Source organism: Festucalex cinctus, chromosome 17, assembly GCF_051991245.1.
Source record: "Festucalex cinctus isolate MCC-2025b chromosome 17, RoL_Fcin_1.0, whole genome shotgun sequence".
In the NCBI taxonomy this organism is placed as follows: Eukaryota; Metazoa; Chordata; class Actinopteri; order Syngnathiformes; family Syngnathidae; genus Festucalex; species Festucalex cinctus.
In genome coordinates, this window is record NC_135427.1 from 24,300,432 (window position 1) to 24,319,861 (window position 19,430).

Consider the following 19,430-nt stretch of genomic DNA (forward strand, 5'->3'; position numbering starts at 1 on the left):
AGGAGGGCTGTCCGGGTTACCAGGAGGGCTGTCCGGGTTACCAGGAGTGCCCACCGGGTTACCAGGAGGGCTGTCCGGGTTACCAGGAGTGCTGTCCGGGTTACCAGGAGTGCCCTCCGGGTTACCAGGTGTGCTGTCCGGGTTACCAGGAGGGCTGTCCGGGTTACCAGGAGTGCGAATTCCCCATTGAGTTGAATGGCCGGGTTACCAGGACTGCTGTCCGGGTTACCAGGAGGGCTGTCCGGGTTACCAGGAGTGCCCTCCGGGTTACCAGGAGGGCTGTCCGGGTTACCAGGAGTGCTGTCCGGGTTACCAGGAGGGCTGTCCGGGTTACCAGGAGTGCGAATTCCCCATTGAGTTGTATGGCCGGGTTACCAGGAGTGCCCTCCGGGTTACCAGGTGTGCTGTCCGGGTTACCAGGAGGGCTGTCCGGGTTACCAGGAGTGCGAATTCCCCATTGAGTTGAATGGCCGGGTTACCAGGACTGCTGTCCGGGTTACCAGGAGGGCTGTCCGGGTTACCAGGAGTGCCCTCCGAGTTACCAGGAGGGCTGTCCGGGTTACCAGGAGTGCTGTCCGGGTTACCAGGAGGGCTGTCCGGGTTACCAGGAGGGCTGTCCGGGTTACCAGGAGTGCGAATTCCCCATTGAGTTGTATGGCCGGGTTACCAGGAGTGCTGTCCGGGTTACCAGGAGGGCCGTCCGGGTTACCAGGAGTGCCCTCCGGGTTACCAGGAGTGCTGTCCGGGTTACCAGGAGTGCCCTCAAGGTTAACAGGAGGGCTGTCCGGGTTACCAGGAGGGCTGTCCGGGTTACCAGGAGTGCGAATTCCCCATTGAGTTGTATGGCCGGGTTACCAGGAGTGCTGTCCGGGTTACCAGGAGTGCTGTCCGGGTTACCAGGAGTGCTGTCCGGGTTACCAGGACTGCTGTCCGGGTTACCAGGAGCGCTGTCCGGGCTACCAGGAGTGCCCTCCGCGTTACCAGGAGGGCCGTCCGGGTTACCAGGAGGGCTGTCCGGGTTACCAGGAGTGCGAATTCCCCATTGAGTTGAATGGCCGGGTTACCAGGAGGGCTGTCCGGGTTACCAGGAGTGCCCTCCGGGTTACCAGGAGTGCTCTCCGGGTTACCAGGAGTGCTGTCCGGGTTACCAGGAGGGCCGTACAGGTTGCCAGGAGTGCTGTCCGGGTTACCAGGAGGGCTGTCCGGGTTACCAGGAGTGCAAATTCCCCATTGAGTTGAATGGCCGGGTTACCAGGAGTGCTGTCCGGGTTACCAGGAGGGCCGTCCGGGTTACCAGGAGTGCCCTCCGGGTTACCAGGAGTGCTGTCCGGGTTACCAGGAGGGCTGTCCGGGTTACCAGGAGGGCTGTCCGGGTTACCAGGAGTGCCCTCCGGGTTACCAGGAGGGCTGTCCGGGTTACCAGGAGTGCTGTCCGGGTTACCAGGAGTGCCCTCCGGGTTACCAGGTGTGCTGTCCGGGTTACCAGGAGGGCTGTCCGGGTTACCAGGAGTGCGAATTCCCCATTGAGTTGAATGGCCGGGTTACCAGGACTGCTGTCCGGGTTACCAGGAGGGCTGTCCGGGTTACCAGGAGTGCCCTCCGGGTTACCAGGAGGGCTGTCCGGGTTACCAGGAGTGCTGTCCGGGTTACCAGGAGGGCTGTCCGGGTTACCAGGAGGGCTGTCCGGGTTACCAGGAGGGCTGTCTGGGTTACCAGGAGTGCTGTCCGGGTTACCAGGAGTGCTGTCCGGGTTACCAGGAGGGCTGTCCGGGTTACCAGGAGTGCCCTCCGGGTTACCAGGAGTGCTGTCCGGGTTACCAGGAGTGCTGTCCGGGTTACCAGGAGGGCTGTCCGGGTTACCAGGAGTGCGAATTCCCCATTGAGTTGTATGGCTGGGTTACCAGGAGGGCTGTCCGGGTTACCAGGAGTGCCCTCCGGGTTACCAGGAGTGCTGTCCGGGTTACCAGGAGTGCCCTCCGGGTTACCAGGAGGGCTGTCCGGGTTACCAGGAGGGCTGTCCGGGTTACTAGGAGTGCCCTCCGGGTTACCAGGAGTGCTGTTCGGGTTACCAGGAGTGCTGTCCGGGTTACCAGGAGTGCGAATTCCCCATTGAGTTGAATGGCCGGGTTACCAGGACTGCTGTCCGGGTTACCAGGAGGGCTGTCCGGGTTACCAGGAGTGCGAATTCCCCATTGAGTTGTATGGCCGGGTTACCAGGAGTGCTGTCCGGGTTACCAGGAGGGCTGTCCGGGTTACCAGGAGTGCCCTCCGGGTTACCAGGAGTGCTGTCCGGGTTACCAGGACTGCTGTCCGGGTTACCAGGAGGGCTGTCCGGGTTACCAGGAGTGCCCTCCGGGTTACCAGGAGGGCTGTCCGGGTTACCAGGAGTGCTGTCCGGGTTACCAGGAGGGCTGTCCGGGTTACCAGGAGTGCGAATTCCCCATTGAGTTGTATGGCCGGGTTACCAGGAGTGCTGTCCGGGTTACCAGGAGGGCTGTCCGGGTTACCAGGAGTGCTGTCCGGGTTACCAGGAGTGCTGTCCGGGTTACCAGGAGTGCTGTCCGGGTTGCCAGGAGGGCTGTCCGCGTTACCAGGAGGGCCGTCCGGGTTACCAGGAGGGCTGTCCGGGTTACCAGGAGTGCGAATTCCCCATTGAGTTGAATGGCCGGGTTACCAGGAGGGCTGTCCGGGTTACCAGGAGTGCCCTCCGGGTTACCAGGAGTGCTCTCCGGGTTACCAGGAGTGCTGTCCGGGTTACCAGGAGGGCCGTACAGGTTGCCAGGAGTGCTGTCCGGGTTACCAGGAGGGCTGTCCGGGTTACCAGGAGTGCGAATTCCCCATTGAGTTGAATGGCCGGGTTACCAGGACTGCTGTCCGGGTTACCAGGAGGGCTGTCCGGGTTACCAGGAGTGCCCTCCGGGTTACCAGGAGGGCTGTCCGGGTTACCAGGAGTGCTGTCCAGGTTACCAGGAGGGCTGTCCGGGTTACCAGGAGTGCGAATTCCCCATTGAGTTGTATGGCCGGGTTACCAGGAGTGCTGTCCGGGTTACCAGGAGGGCTGTCCGGGTTACCAGGAGTGCTGTCCGGGTTACCAGGAGGGCTGTCCGGGTTACCAGGAGTGCCCTCCGGGTTACCAGGAGGGCTGTCCGGGTTACCAGGAGGGCTGTCCGGGTTACCAGGAGTGCTGTCCGGGTTACCAGGAGGCCTGTCCGGGTTACCAGGAGGGCTGTCCGGATTACCAGGAGTGCGAATTCCCCATTGAGTTGTATGGCCGGGTTACCAGGAGTGCTGTCCAGGTTACCAGGAGGGCTGTCCGGGTTACCAGGAGTGCCCTCCGGGTTACCAGGAGGGCTGTCCGGGTTACCAGGAGTGCTGTCCGGGTTACCAGGAGTGCCCTCCGGGTTACCAGGTGTGCTGTCCGGGTTACCAGGAGGGCTGTCCGGGTTACCAGGAGTGCGAATTCCCCATTGAGTTGAATGGCCGGGTTACCAGGACTGCTGTCCGGGTTACCAGGAGGGCTGTCCGGGTTACCAGGAGTGCCCTCCGGGTTACCAGGAGGGCTGTCCGGGTTACCAGGAGTGCTGTCCGGGTTACCAGGAGGGCTGTCCGGGTTACCAGGAGTGCGAATTCCCCATTGAGTTGTATGGCCGGGTTACCAGGAGGGCTGTCCGGGTTACCAGGAGTGCCCTCCGGGTTACCAGGAGGGCTGTCCGGGTTACCAGGAGTGCTGTCCAGGTTACCAGGAGGGCTGTCCGGGTTACCAGGAGTGCGAATTCCCCATTGAGTTGTATGGCCGGGTTACCAGGAGTGCTGTCCGGGTTACCAGGAGGGCTGTCCGGGTTACCAGGAGTGCTGTCCGGGTTACCAGGAGTGCTGTCCGGGTTACCAGGAGTGCTGTCCGGGTTACCAGGAGGGCTTTCCGGGTTACCAGGAGTGCTGTCCAGGTTACCAGGAGTGCGAATTCCCCATTGAGTTGAATGGCCGGGTTACCAGGACTGCTGTCCGGGTTACCAGGAGGGCTGTCCGGGTTACCAGGAGTGCCCTCCAGGTTACCAGGAGGGCTGTCCGGGTTACCAGGAGTGCCGTCCGGGTTACCAGGAGTGCCCTCCGGGTTACCAGGAGGGCTGTCCGGGTTACCAGGAGTGCTGTCCGGGTTACCAGGAGTGCCCTCCGGGTTACCAGGAGTGCTCTCCGGGTTACCAGGAGTGCTCTCCGGGTTACCAGGAGTGCTGTCCGGGTTACCAGGAGGGCCGTACAGGTTGCCAGGAGTGCTGTCCGGGTTACCAGGAGGGCTGTCCGGGTTACCAGGAGTGCGAATTCCCCATTGAGTTGTATGGCCGGGTTACCAGGAGTGCTGTCCGGGTTACCAGGAGGGCCGTCCGGGTTACCAGGAGTGCCCTGCGGGTTACCAGGAGTGCTGTCCGGGTTACCAGGAGTGCTGTCCGGGTTACCAGGAGGGCTGTCCGGGTTACCAGGAGTGCTGTCCGGGTTTCCAGGAGTGCGAATTCCCCATTGAGTTGAATGGCCGGGTTACCAAGAGGGCTGTCCGGGTTACCAGGAGTGCCCTCCGGGTTACCAGGAGTGCCGTCCGGGTTACCAGGAGTGCCCTCCGGGTTACCAGGAGGGCTGTCCGGGTTACCAGGAGTGCCCTCCGGGTTACCAGGAGGGCTGTCCGGGTTACCAGGAGTGCTGTCCGGGTTACCAGGAGGGCTGTCCGGGTTACCAGGAGTGCGAATTCCCCATTGAGTTGTATGGCCGGGTTACCAGGAGTGCTGTCCGGGTTACCAGGAGGGCTGTCCGGGTTACCAGGAGTGCTGTCCGGGTTACCAGGAGTGCTGTCCGGGTTACCAGGAGTGCTGTCCGGGTTACCAGGAGGGCTGTCCGCGTTACCAGGAGGGCCGTCCGGGTTACCAGGAGGGCTGTCCGGGTTACCAGGAGTGCGAATTCCCCATTGAGTTGAATGGCCGGGTTACCAGGAGGGCTGTCCGGGTTACCAGGAGTGCCCTCCGGGTTACCAGGAGTGCTCTCCGGGTTACCAGGAGTGCTGTCCGGGTTACCAGGAGGGCCGTACAGGTTGCCAGGAGTGCCGTCCGGGTTACCAGGAGGGCTGTCCGGGTTACCAGGAGTGCGAATTCCCCATTGAGTTGAATGGCCGGGTTACCAGGACTGCTGTCCGGGTTACCAGGAGGGCTGTCCGGGTTACCAGGAGTGCCCTCCGGGTTACCAGGAGGGCTGTCCGGGTTACCAGGAGTGCTGTCCAGGTTACCAGGAGGGCTGTCCGGGTTACCAGGAGTGCGAATTCCCCATTGAGTTGTATGGCCGGGTTACCAGGAGTGCTGTCCGGGTTACCAGGAGGGCTGTCCGCGTTACCAGGAGGGCCGTCCGGGTTACCAGGAGGGCTGTCCGGGTTACCAGGAGTGCGAATTCCCCATTGAGTTGAATGGCCGGGTTACCAGGAGGGCTGTCCGGGTTACCAGGAGTGCCCTCCGGGTTACCAGGAGTGCTCTCCGGGTTACCAGGAGTGCTGTCCGGGTTACCAGGAGGGCCGTACAGGTTGCCAGGAGTGCTGTCCGGGTTACCAGGAGGGCTGTCCGGGTTACCAGGAGTGCGAATTCCCCATTGAGTTGTATGGCCGGGTTACCAGGAGTGCTGTCCGGGTTACCAGGAGGGCCGTCCGGGTTACCAGGAGTGCCCTCCGGGTTACCAGGAGTGCTGTCCGGGTTACCAGGAGTGCTGTCCGGGTTACCAGGAGTGCTGTCCGGGTTACCAGGAGGGCTGTCCGGGTTACCAGGAGGGCTGTCCGGGTTACCAGGAGTGCCCTCCAGGTTACCAGGAGGGCTGTCCGGGTTACCAGGAGTGCCGTCCGGGTTACCAGGAGTGCCCTCCGGGTTACAGGAGGGCTGTCCGGGTTACCAGGAGTGCGAATTCCCCATTGAGTTGAATGGCCGGGTTACCAGGACTGCTGTCCGGGTTACCAGGAGGGCTGTCCGGGTTACCAGGAGTGCGAATTCCCCATTGAGTTGTATGGCCGGGTGACCAGGAGTGCTGTCCGGGTTACCAGGAGTGCTGTCCGGGTTACCAGGAGTGCTGTCCGGGTTACCAGGACTGCTGTCCGGGTTACCAGGAGCGCTGTCCGGGCTACCAGGAGTGCCCTCCGCGTTACCAGGAGGGCCGTCCGGGTTACCAGGAGGGCTGTCCGGGTTACCAGGAGTGCGAATTCCCCATTGAGTTGAATGGCCGGGTTACCAGGAGGGCTGTCCGGGTTACCAGGAGTGCCCTCCGGGTTACCAGGAGTGCTCTCCGGGTTACCAGGAGTGCTGTCCGGGTTACCAGGAGGGCCGTACAGGTTGCCAGGAGTGCTGTCCGGGTTACCAGGAGGGCTGTCCGGGTTACCAGGAGTGCGAATTCCCCATTGAGTTGAATGGCCGGGTTACCAGGACTGCTGTCCGGGTTACCAGGAGGGCTGTCCGGGTTACCAGGAGTGCCCTCCGGGTTACCAGGAGTGCTGTCCGGGTTACCAGGAGGGCTGTCCGGGTTACCAGGAGTGCGAATTCCCCATTGAGTTGTATGGCCGGGTTACCAGGAGGGCTGTCCGGGTTACCAGGAGTGCCCTCCGGGTTACCAGGAGGGCTGTCCGGGTTACCAGGAGTGCTGTCCAGGTTACCAGGAGGGCTGTCCGGGTTACCAGGAGTGCGAATTCCCCATTGAGTTGTATGGCCGGGTTACCAGGAGTGCTGTCCGGGTTACCAGGAGGGCTGTCCGGGTTACCAGGAGTGCTGTCCGGGTTACCAGGAGTGCTGTCCGGGTTACCAGGAGTGCTGTCCGGGTTACCAGGAGGGCTTTCCGGGTTACCAGGAGTGCTGTCCAGGTTACCAGGAGTGCGAATTCCCCATTGAGTTGAATGGCCGGGTTACCAGGACTGCTGTCCGGGTTACCAGGAGGGCTGTCCGGGTTACCAGGAGTGCCCTCCAGGTTACCAGGAGGGCTGTCCGGGTTACCAGGAGTGCCGTCCGGGTTACCAGGAGTGCCCTCCGGGTTACCAGGAGGGCTGTCCGGGTTACCAGGAGTGCTGTCCGGGTTACCAGGAGTGCTGTCCGGGTTACCAGGAGTGCTGTCCGGGTTACCAGGAGGGCTGTCCGCGTTACCAGGAGGGCCGTCCGGGTTACCAGGAGGGCTGTCCGGGTTACCAGGAGTGCGAATTCCCCATTGAGTTGAATGGCCGGGTTACCAGGAGGGCTGTCCGGGTTACCAGGAGTGCCCTCCGGGTTACCAGGAGTGCTCTCCGGGTTACCAGGAGGGCTGTCCGGGTTACCAGGAGTGCCCTCCGGGTTACCAGGAGTGCTCTCCGGGTTACCAGGAGTGCTGTCCGGGTTACCAGGAGGGCCGTACAGGTTGCCAGGAGTGCTGTCCGGGTTACCAGGAGGGCTGTCCGGGTTACCAGGAGTGCGAATTCCCCATTGAGTTGTATGGCCGGGTTACCAGGAGTGCTGTCCGGGTTACCAGGAGGGCCGTCCGGGTTACCAGGAGTGCCCTGCGGGTTACCAGGAGTGCTGTCCGGGTTACCAGGAGTGCTGTCCGGGTTACCAGGAGTGCTGTCCGGGTTACCAGGAGGGCTGTCCGGGTTACCAGGAGGGCTGTCCGGGTTACCAGGAGTGCGAATTCCCCATTGAGTTGAATGGCCGGGTTACCAGGAGGGCTGTCCAGGTTACCAGGAGTGCGAATTCCCCATTGAGTTGAATGGCCGGGTTACCAGGACTGCTGTCCGGGTTACCAGGAGGGCTGTCCGGGTGACCAGGAGTGCTGGCCCGGTTACCAGGATTGCCCTCCGGGTTACCAGGAGGGCTGTCCGGGTTACCAGGAGTACGAATTCCCCATTGAGTTGAATGGCCGGGTTACCAGGACTGCTATCCGGGTTACCAGGAGCGCTGTCCGGGCTACCAGGAGTGCCCTCCGCGTTACCAGGAGGGCCGTCCGGGTTACCAGGAGGGCTGTCCGGGTTACCAGGAGTGCCCTCCGGGTTACCAGGAGGGCCGTCCAGGTTACCAGGAGTGCTGTCCGGGTTACAAGGAGTGCCCTCCGTGTTACCAGGAGTGCCTTCCGGGTTACCAGGAGTGCGAATTCACCATTGAGTTGAATGGCCGGGTTACCAGGAGGGCTGTCCGGGTTACCAGGAGTGCTGTCCGGGTTTCCAGGAGTGCGAATTCCCCATTGAGTTGAATGGCCGGGTTACCAGGAGGGCTGTCCGGGTTACCAGGAGTGCCCTCCGGGTTACCAGGAGTGCCGTCCGGGTTACCAGGAGTGCCCTCCGGGTTACCAGGAGGGCTGTCCGGGTTACCAGGAGTGCCCTCCGGGTTACCAGGAGGGCTGTCCGGGTTACCAGGAGTGCTGTCCGGGTTACCAGGAGGGCTGTCCGGGTTACCAGGAGTGCGAATTCCCCATTGAGTTGTATGGCCGGGTTACCAGGAGTGCTGTCCGGGTTACCAGGAGGGCTGTCCGGGTTACCAGGAGTGCTGTCCGGGTTACCAGGAGTGCTGTCCGGGTTACCAGGAGTGCTGTCCGGGTTACCAGGAGGGCTGTCCGCGTTACCAGGAGGGCCGTCCGGGTTACCAGGAGGGCTGTCCGGGTTACCAGGAGTGCGAATTCCCCATTGAGTTGAATGGCCGGGTTACCAGGAGGGCTGTCCGGGTTACCAGGAGTGCCCTCCGGGTTACCAGGAGTGCTCTCCGGGTTACCAGGAGTGCTGTCCGGGTTACCAGGAGGGCCGTACAGGTTGCCAGGAGTGCTGTCCGGGTTACCAGGAGGGCTGTCCGGGTTACCAGGAGTGCGAATTCCCCATTGAGTTGAATGGCCGGGTTACCAGGACTGCTGTCCGGGTTACCAGGAGGGCTGTCCGGGTTACCAGGAGTGCCCTCCGGGTTACCAGGAGTGCTGTCCAGGTTACCAGGAGGGCTGTCCGGGTTACCAGGAGTGCTCTCCGGGTTACCAGGAGTGCTGTCCGGGTTACCAGGAGGGCCGTACAGGTTGCCAGGAGTGCTGTCCGGGTTACCAGGAGGGCTGTCCGGGTTACCAGGAGTGCGAATTCCCCATTGAGTTGAATGGCCGGGTTACCAGGAGTGCTGTCCGGGTTACCAGGAGGGCCGTCCGGGTTACCAGGAGTGCCCTCCGGGTTACCAGGAGTGCTGTCCGGGTTACCAGGAGGGCTGTCCGGGTTACCAGGAGGGCTGTCCGGGTTACCAGGAGTGCCCACCGGGTTACCAGGAGGGCTGTCCGGGTTACCAGGAGTGCTGTCCGGGTTACCAGGAGTGCCCTCCGGGTTACCAGGTGTGCTGTCCGGGTTACCAGGAGGGCTGTCCGGGTTACCAGGAGTGCGAATTCCCCATTGAGTTGAATGGCCGGGTTACCAGGACTGCTGTCCGGGTTACCAGGAGGGCTGTCCGGGTTACCAGGAGTGCCCTCCGGGTTACCAGGAGGGCTGTCCGGGTTACCAGGAGTGCTGTCCGGGTTACCAGGAGGGCTGTCCGGGTTACCAGGAGTGCGAATTCCCCATTGAGTTGTATGGCCGGGTTACCAGGAGTGCCCTCCGGGTTACCAGGTGTGCTGTCCGGGTTACCAGGAGGGCTGTCCGGGTTACCAGGAGTGCGAATTCCCCATTGAGTTGAATGGCCGGGTTACCAGGACTGCTGTCCGGGTTACCAGGAGGGCTGTCCGGGTTACCAGTAGTGCCCCCTGGGTTACCAGGAGGGCTGTCCGGGTTACCAGGAGTGCTGTCCGGGTTACCAGGAGGGCTGTCCGGGTTACCAGGAGTGCGAATTCCCCATTGAGTTGAATGGCCGGGTTACCAGGAGTGCTGTCCGGGTTACCAGGAGGGCCGTCCGGGTTACCAGGAGTGCCCTCCGGGTTACCAGGAGTGCTGTCCGGGTTACCAGGAGGGCTGTCCGGGTTACCAGGAGGGCTGTCCGGGTTACCAGGAGTGCCCACCGGGTTACCAGGAGGGCTGTCCGGGTTACCAGGAGTGCTGTCCGGGTTACCAGGAGTGCCCTCCGGGTTACCAGGTGTGCTGTCCGGGTTATCAGGAGGGCTGTCCGGGTTACCAGGAGTGCGAATTCCCCATTGAGTTGAATGGCCGGGTTACCAGGACTGCTGTCCGGGTTACCAGGAGGGCTGTCCGGGTTACCAGGAGTGCCCTCCGGGTTACCAGGAGGGCTGTCCGGGTTACCAGGAGTGCTGTCCGGGTTACCAGGAGGGCTGTCCGGGTTACCAGGAGTGCGAATTCCCCATTGAGTTGTATGGCCGGGTTACCAGGAGTGCCCTCCGGGTTACCAGGTGTGCTGTCCGGGTTACCAGGAGGGCTGTCCGGGTTACCAGGAGTGCGAATTCCCCATTGAGTTGAATGGCCGGGTTACCAGGACTGCTGTCCGGGTTACCAGGAGGGCTGTCCGGGTTACCAGTAGTGCCCCCTGGGTTACCAGGAGGGCTGTCCGGGTTACCAGGAGTGCTGTCCGGGTTACCAGGAGGGCTGTCCGGGTTACCAGGAGTGCGAATTCCCCATTGAGTTGAATGGCCGGGTTACCAGGAGTGCTGTCCGGGTTACCAGGAGGGCCGTCCGGGTTACCAGGAGTGCCCTCCGGGTTACCAGGAGTGCTGTCCGGGTTACCAGGAGGGCTGTCCGGGTTACCAGGAGGGCTGTCCGGGTTACCAGGAGTGCCCACCGGGTTACCAGGAGGGCTGTCCGGGTTACCAGGAGTGCTGTCCGGGTTACCAGGAGTGCCCTCCGGGTTACCAGGTGTGCTGTCCGGGTTATCAGGAGGGCTGTCCGGGTTACCAGGAGTGCGAATTCCCCATTGAGTTGAATGGCCGGGTTACCAGGACTGCTGTCCGGGTTACCAGGAGGGCTGTCCGGGTTACCAGGAGTGCCCTCCGGGTTACCAGGAGGGCTGTCCGGGTTACCAGGAGTGCTGTCCGGGTTACCAGGAGGGCTGTCCGGGTTACCAGGAGTGCGAATTCCCCATTGAGTTGTATGGCCGGGTTACCAGGAGTGCCCTCCGGGTTACCAGGTGTGCTGTCCGGGTTACCAGGAGGGCTGTCCGGGTTACCAGGAGTGCGAATTCCCCATTGAGTTGAATGGCCGGGTTACCAGGACTGCTGTCCGGGTTACCAGGAGGGCTGTCCGGGTTACCAGTAGTGCCCCCTGGGTTACCAGGAGGGCTGTCCGGGTTACCAGGAGTGCTGTCCGGGTTACCAGGAGGGCTGTCCGGGTTACCAGGAGTGCGAATTCCCCATTGAGTTGTATGGCCGGGTTACCAGGAGTGCTGTCCGGGTTACCAGGAGTGCTGTCCGGGTTACCAGGAGTGCTGTCCGGGTTACCAGAAGGGCTGTCCGGGTTACCAGGAGTGCTGTCCGGGTTACCAGGAGTGCCCTCCGGGTTACCAGGAGGGCCGTCCAGGTTACCAGGAGCGCCGTCCGGGTTACCAGGACTGCCCTCCGGGTTACCAGGAGGGCTGTCCGGGTTACCAGGAGTGCGAATTCCCCATTGAGTTGTATGGCCGGGTTACCAGGAGGGCTGTCCGGGTTACCAGGAGTGCCCTCCGGGTTACCAGGAGTGCTCTCCGGGTTACCAGGAGTGCTGTCCGGGTTACCAGGAGGGCCGTACAGGTTGCCAGGAGTGCTGTCCGGGTTACCAGGAGGGCTGTCCGGGTTACCAGGAGTGCGAATTCCCCATTGAGTTGAATGGCCGGGTTACCAGGACTGCTGTCCGGGTTACCAGGAGTGCTGTCCGGGTTACCAGGAGTGCTGTCCGGGTTACCAGGAGGGCTGTCCGGGTTACCAGGAGGGCTGTCCGGGTTACCAGGAGTGCTGTCCAGGTTACCAGGAGTGCGAATTCCCCATTGAGTTGAATGGCCGGGTTACCAGGACTGCTGTCCGGGTTACCAGGAGGGCTGTCCGGGTTACCAGGAGTGCTGTCCGGGTTACCAGGAGTGCTGTCCGGGTTACCAGGAGTGCTGTCCGGGTTACCAGGAGGGCTGTCCGCGTTACCAGGAGGGCCGTCCGGGTTACCAGGAGGGCTGTCCGGGTTACCAGGAGTGCGAATTCCCCATTGAGTTGAATGGCCGGGTTACCAGGAGGGCTGTCCGGGTTACCAGGAGTGCCCTCCGGGTTACCAGGAGTGCTCTCCGGGTTACCAGGAGTGCTGTCCGGGTTACCAGGAGGGCCGTACAGGTTGCCAGGAGTGCTGTCCGGGTTACCAGGAGGGCTGTCCGGGTTACCAGGAGTGCGAATTCCCCATTGAGTTGAATGGCCGGGTTACCAGGACTGCTGTCCGGGTTACCAGGAGGGCTGTCCGGGTTACCAGGAGTGCCCTCCGGGTTACCAGGAGGGCTGTCCGGGTTACCAGGAGTGCTGTCCAGGTTACCAGGAGTGCTGTCCGGGTTACCAGGAGTGCTGTCCGGGTTACCAGGAGTGCTGTCCGGGTTACCAGGAGGGCTGTCCGCGTTACCAGGAGGGCCGTCCGGGTTACCAGGAGGGCTGTCCGGGTTACCAGGAGTGCGAATTCCCCATTGAGTTGAATGGCCGGGTTACCAGGAGGGCCGTACAGGTTGCCAGGAGTGCTGTCCGGGTTACCAGGAGGGCTGTCCGGGTTACCAGGAGTGCGAATTCCCCATTGAGTTGAATGGCCGGGTTACCAGGACTGCTGTCCGGGTTACCAGGAGGGCTGTCCGGGTTACCAGGAGTGCCCTCCGGGTTACCAGGAGGGCTGTCCGGGTTACCAGGAGTGCTGTCCAGGTTACCAGGAGGGCTGTCCGGGTTACCAGGAGTGCGAATTCCCCATTGAGTTGTATGGCCGGGTTACCAGGAGTGCTGTCCGGGTTACCAGGAGGGCTGTCCGCGTTACCAGGAGGGCCGTCCGGGTTACCAGGAGGGCTGTCCGGGTTACCAGGAGTGCGAATTCCCCATTGAGTTGAATGGCCGGGTTACCAGGAGGGCTGTCCGGGTTACCAGGAGTGCCCTCCGGGTTACCAGGAGTGCTCTCCGGGTTACCAGGAGTGCTGTCCGGGTTACCAGGAGGGCCGTACAGGTTGCCAGGAGTGCTGTCCGGGTTACCAGGAGGGCTGTCCGGGTTACCAGGAGTGCGAATTCCCCATTGAGTTGTATGGCCGGGTTACCAGGAGTGCTGTCCGGGTTACCAGGAGGGCCGTCCGGGTTACCAGGAGTGCCCTCCGGGTTACCAGGAGTGCTGTCCGGGTTACCAGGAGTGCTGTCCGGGTTACCAGGAGTGCTGTCCGGGTTACCAGGAGGGCTGTCCGGGTTACCAGGAGGGCTGTCCGGGTTACCAGGAGTGCCCTCCAGGTTACCAGGAGGGCTGTCCGGGTTACCAGGAGTGCCGTCCGGGTTACCAGGAGTGCCCTCCGGGTTACAGGAGGGCTGTCCGGGTTACCAGGAGTGCGAATTCCCCATTGAGTTGAATGGCCGGGTTACCAGGACTGCTGTCCGGGTTACCAGGAGGGCTGTCCGGGTTACCAGGAGTGCGAATTCCCCATTGAGTTGTATGGCCGGGTGACCAGGAGTGCTGTCCGGGTTACCAGGAGTGCTGTCCGGGTTACCAGGAGTGCTGTCCGGGTTACCAGGACTGCTGTCCGGGTTACCAGGAGCGCTGTCCGGGCTACCAGGAGTGCCCTCCGCGTTACCAGGAGGGCCGTCCGGGTTACCAGGAGGGCTGTCCGGGTTACCAGGAGTGCGAATTCCCCATTGAGTTGAATGGCCGGGTTACCAGGAGGGCTGTCCGGGTTACCAGGAGTGCCCTCCGGGTTACCAGGAGTGCTCTCCGGGTTACCAGGAGTGCTGTCCGGGTTACCAGGAGGGCCGTACAGGTTGCCAGGAGTGCTGTCCGGGTTACCAGGAGGGCTGTCCGGGTTACCAGGAGTGCGAATTCCCCATTGAGTTGAATGGCCGGGTTACCAGGAGTGCTGTCCGGGTTACCAGGAGGGCCGTCCGGGTTACCAGGAGTGCCCTCCGGGTTACCAGGAGGGCTGTCCGGGTTACCAGGAGGGCTGTCCGGGTTACCAGGAGTGCCCACCGGGTTACCAGGAGGGCTGTCCGGGTTACCAGGAGTGCTGTCCGGGTTACCAGGAGTGCCCTCCGGGTTACCAGGTGTGCTGTCCGGGTTACCAGGAGGGCTGTCCGGGTTACCAGGAGTGCGAATTCCCCATTGAGTTGAATGGCCGGGTTACCAGGACTGCTGTCCGGGTTACCAGGAGGGCTGTCCGGGTTACCAGGAGTGCCCTCCGGGTTACCAGGAGGGCTGTCCGGGTTACCAGGAGTGCTGTCCGGGTTACCAGGAGGGCTGTCCGGGTTACCAGGAGTGCGAATTCCCCATTGAGTTGTATGGCCGGGTTACCAGGAGTGCCCTCCGGGTTACCAGGTGTGCTGTCCGGGTTACCAGGAGGGCTGTCCGGGTTACCAGGAGTGCGAATTCCCCATTGAGTTGAATGGCCGGGTTACCAGGACTGCTGTCCGGGTTACCAGGAGGGCTGTCCGGGTTACCAGGAGTGCCCTCCGAGTTACCAGGAGGGCTGTCCGGGTTACCAGGAGTGCTGTCCGGGTTACCAGGAGGGCTGTCCGGGTTACCAGGAGGGCTGTCCGGGTTACCAGGAGTGCGAATTCCCCATTGAGTTGTATGGCCGGGTTACCAGGAGTGCTGTCCGGGTTACCAGGAGGGCCGTCCGGGTTACCAGGAGTGCCCTCCGGGTTACCAGGAGTGCTGTCCGGGTTACCAGGAGTGCCCTCAAGGTTAACAGGAGGGCTGTCCGGGTTACCAGGAGGGCTGTCCGGGTTACCAGGAGTGCGAATTCCCCATTGAGTTGTATGGCCGGGTTACCAGGAGTGCTGTCCGGGTTACCAGGAGTGCTGTCCGGGTTACCAGGAGTGCTGTCCGGGTTACCAGGACTGCTGTCCGGGTTACCAGGAGCGCTGTCCGGGCTACCAGGAGTGCCCTCCGCGTTACCAGGAGGGCCGTCCGGGTTACCAGGAGGGCTGTCCGGGTTACCAGGAGTGCGAATTCCCCATTGAGTTGAATGGCCGGGTTACCAGGAGGGCTGTCCGGGTTACCAGGAGTGCCCTCCGGGTTACCAGGAGTGCTCTCCGGGTTACCAGGAGTGCTGTCCGGGTTACCAGGAGGGCCGTACAGGTTGCCAGGAGTGCTGTCCGGGTTACCAGGAGGGCTGTCCGGGTTACCAGGAGTGCAAATTCCCCATTGAGTTGAATGGCCGGGTTACCAGGAGTGCTGTCCGGGTTACCAGGAGGGCCGTCCGGGTTACCAGGAGTGCCCTCCGGGTTACCAGGAGTGCTGTCCGGGTTACCAGGAGGGCTGTCCGGGTTACCAGGAGGGCTGTCCGGGTTACCAGGAGTGCCCTCCGGGTTACCAGGAGGGCTGTCCGGGTTACCAGGAGTGCTGTCCGGGTTACCAGGAGTGCCCTCCGGGTTACCAGGTGTGCTGTCCGGGTTACCAGGAGGGCTGTCCGGGTTACCAGGAGTGCGAATTCCCCATTGAGTTGAATGGCCGGGTTACCAGGACTGCTGTCCGGGTTACCAGGAGGGCTGTCCGGGTTACCAGGAGTGCCCTCCGGGTTACCAGGAGGGCTGTCCGGGTTACCAGGAGTGCTGTCCGGGTTACCAGGAGGGCTGTCCGGGTTACCAGGAGGGCTGTCCGGGTTACCAGGAGGGCTGTCTGGGTTACCAGGAGTGCTGTCCGGGTTACCAGGAGTGCTGTCCGGGTTACCAGGAGGGCTGTCCGGGTTACCAGGAGTGCCCTCCGGGTTACCAGGAGTGCTGTCCGGGTTACCAGGAGTGTTGTCCGGGTTACCAGGAGGGCTGTCCGGGTTACCAGGAGTGCGAATTCCCCATTGAGTTGTATGGCTGGGTTACCAGGAGGGCTGTCCGGGTTACCAGGAGTGCCCTCCGGGTTACCAGGAGTGCTGTCCGGGTTACCAGGAGTGCCCTCCGGGTTACCAGGAGGGCTGTCCGGGTTACCAGGAGGGCTGTCCGGGTTACTAGGAGTGCCCTCCGGGTTACCAGGAGTGCTGTTCGGGTTACCAGGAGTGCTGTCCGGGTTACCAGGAGTGCGAATTCCCCATTGAGTTGAATGGCCGGGTTACCAGGACTGCTGTCCGGGTTACCAGGAGGGCTGTCCGGGTTACCAGGAGTGCGAATTCCCCATTGAGTTGTATGGCCGGGTTACCAGGAGTGCTGTCCGGGTTACCAGGAGGGCTGTCCGGGTTACCAGGAGTGCCCTCCGGGTTACCAGGAGTGCTGTCCGGGTTACCAGGACTGCTGTCCGGGTTACCAGGAGGGCTGTCCGGGTTACCAGGAGTGCCCTCCGGGTTACCAGGAGGGCTGTCCGGGTTACCAGGAGTGCTGTCCGGGTTACCAGGAGGGCTGTCCGGGTTACCAGGAGTGCGAATTCCCCATTGAGTTGTATGGCCGGGTTACCAGGAGTGCTGTCCGGGTTACCAGGAGGGCTGTCCGGGTTACCAGGAGTGCTGTCCGGGTTACCAGGAGTGCTGTCCGGGTTACCAGGAGTGCTGTCCGGGTTGCCAGGAGGGCTGTCCGCGTTACCAGGAGGGCCGTCCGGGTTACCAGGAGGGCTGTCCGGGTTACCAGGAGTGCGAATTCCCCATTGAGTTGAATGGCCGGGTTACCAGGAGGGCTGTCCGGGTTACCAGGAGTGCCCTCCGGGTTACCAGGAGTGCTCTCCGGGTTACCAGGAGTGCTGTCCGGGTTACCAGGAGGGCCGTACAGGTTGCCAGGAGTGCTGTCCGGGTTACCAGGAGGGCTGTCCGGGTTACCAGGAGTGCGAATTCCCCATTGAGTTGAATGGCCGGGTTACCAGGACTGCTGTCCGGGTTACCAGGAGGGCTGTCCGGGTTACCAGGAGTGCCCTCCGGGTTACCAGGAGGGCTGTCCGGGTTACCAGGAGTGCTGTCCAGGTTACCAGGAGGGCTGTCCGGGTTACCAGGAGTGCGAATTCCCCATTGAGTTGTATGGCCGGGTTACCAGGAGTGCTGTCCGGGTTACCAGGAGGGCTGTCCGGGTTACTAGGAGTGCCCTCCGGGTTACCAGGAGTGCTGTTCGGGTTACCAGGAGTGCTGTCCGGGTTACCAGGAGTGCGAATTCCCCATTGAGTTGAATGGCCGGGTTACCAGGACTGCTGTCCGGGTTACCAGGAGGGCTGTCCGGGTTACCAGGAGTGCGAATTCCCCATTGAGTTGTATGGCCGGGTTACCAGGAGTGCTGTCCGGGTTACCAGGAGGGCTGTCCGGGTTACCAGGAGTGCCCTCCGGGTTACCAGGAGTGCTGTCCGGGTTACCAGGACTGCTGTCCGGGTTACCAGGAGGGCTGTCCGGGTTACCAGGAGTGCCCTCCGGGTTACCAGGAGGGCTGTCCGGGTTACCAGGAGTGCTGTCCGGGTTACCAGGAGGGCTGTCCGGGTTACCAGGAGTGCGAATTCCCCATTGAGTTGTATGGCCGGGTTACCAGGAGTGCTGTCCGGGTTACCAGGAGGGCTGTCCGGGTTACCAGGAGTGCTGTCCGGGTTACCAGGAGTGCTGTCCGGGTTACCAGGAGTGCTGTCCGGGTTGCCAGGAGGGCTGTCCGCGTTACCAGGAGGGCCGTCCGGGTTACCAGGAGGGCTGTCCGGGTTACCAGGAGTGCGAATTCCCCATTGAGTTGAATGGCCGGGTTACCAGGAGGGCTGTCCGGGTTACCAGGAGTGCCCTCCGGGTTACCAGGAGTGCTCTCCGGGTTACCAGGAGTGCTGTCCGGGTTACCAGGAGGGCCGTACAGGTTGCCAGGAGTGCTGTCCGGGTTACCAGGAGGGCTGTCCGGGTTACCAGGAGTGCGAATTCCCCATTGAGTTGAATGGCCGGGTTACCAGGACTGCTGTCCGGGTTACCAGGAGGGCTGTCCGGGTTACCAGGAGTGCCCTCCGGGTTACCAGGAGGGCTGTCCGGGTTACCAGGAGTGCTGTCCAGGTTACCAGGAGGGCTGTCCGGGTTACCAGGAGTGCGAATTCCCCATTGAGTTGTATGGCCGGGTTACCAGGAGTGCTGTCCGGGTTACCAGGAGGGCTGTCCGGGTTACCAGGAGTGCTGTCCGGGTTACCAGGAGGGCTGTCCGGGTTACCAGGAGTGCCCTCCGGGTTACCAGGAGGGCTGTCCGGGTTACCAGGAGGGCTGTCCGGGTTACCAGGAGTGCTGTCCGGGTTACCAGGAGGCCTGTCCGGGTTACCAGGAGGGCTGTCCGGATTACCAGGAGTGCGAATTCCCCATTGAGTTGTATGGCCGGGTTACCAGGAGTGCTGTCCAGGTTACCAGGAGGGCTGTCCGGGTTACCAGGAGTGCCCTCCGGGTTACCAGGAGGGCTGTCCGGGTTACCAGGAGTGCTGTCCGGGTTACCAGGAGTGCCCTCCGGGTTACCAGGTGTGCTGTCCGGGTTACCAGGAGGGCTGTCCGGGTTACCAGGAGTGCGAATTCCCCATTGAGTTGAATGGCCGGGTTACCAGGACTGCTGTCCGGGTTACCAGGAGGGCTGTCCGGGTTACCAGGAGTGCCCTCCGGGTTACCAGGAGGGCTGTCCGGGTTACCAGGAGTGCTGTCCGGGTTACCAGGAGGGCTGTCCGGGTTACCAGGAGTGCGAATTCCCCATTGAGTTGTATGGCCGGGTTACCAGGAGGGCTGTCCGGGTTACCAGGAGTGCCCTCCGGGTTACCAGGAGGGCTGTCCGGGTTACCAGGAGTGCTGTCCAGGTTACCAGGAGGGCTGTCCGGGTTACCAGGAGTGCGAATTCCCCATTGAGTTGTATGGCCGGGTTACCAGGAGTGCTGTCCGGGTTACCAGGAGGGCTGTCCGGGTTACCAGGAGTGCTGTCCGGGTTACCAGGAGTGCTGTCCGGGTTACCAGGAGTGCTGTCCGGGTTACCAGGAGGGCTTTCCGGGTTACCAGGAGTGCTGTCCAGGTTACCAGGAGTGCGAATTCCCCATTGAGTTGAATGGCCGGGTTACCAGGACTGCTGTCCGGGTTACCAGGAGGGCTGTCCGGGTTACCAGGAGTGCCCTCCAGGTTACCAGGAGGGCTGTCCGGGTTACCAGGAGTGCCGTCCGGGTTACCAGGAGTGCCCTCCGGGTTACCAGGAGGGCTGTCCGGGTTACCAGGAGTGCTGTCCGGGTTACCAGGAGTGCCCTCCGGGTTACCAGGAGTGCTCTCCGGGTTACCAGGAGTGCTCTCCGGGTTACCAGGAGTGCTGTCCGGGTTACCAGGAGGGCTGTCCGGGTTACCAGGAGTGCCCTCCGGGTTACCAGGAGTGCTCTCCGGGTTACCAGGAGTGCTGTCCGGGTTACCAGGAGGGCCGTACAGGTTGCCAGGAGTGCTGTCCGGGTTACC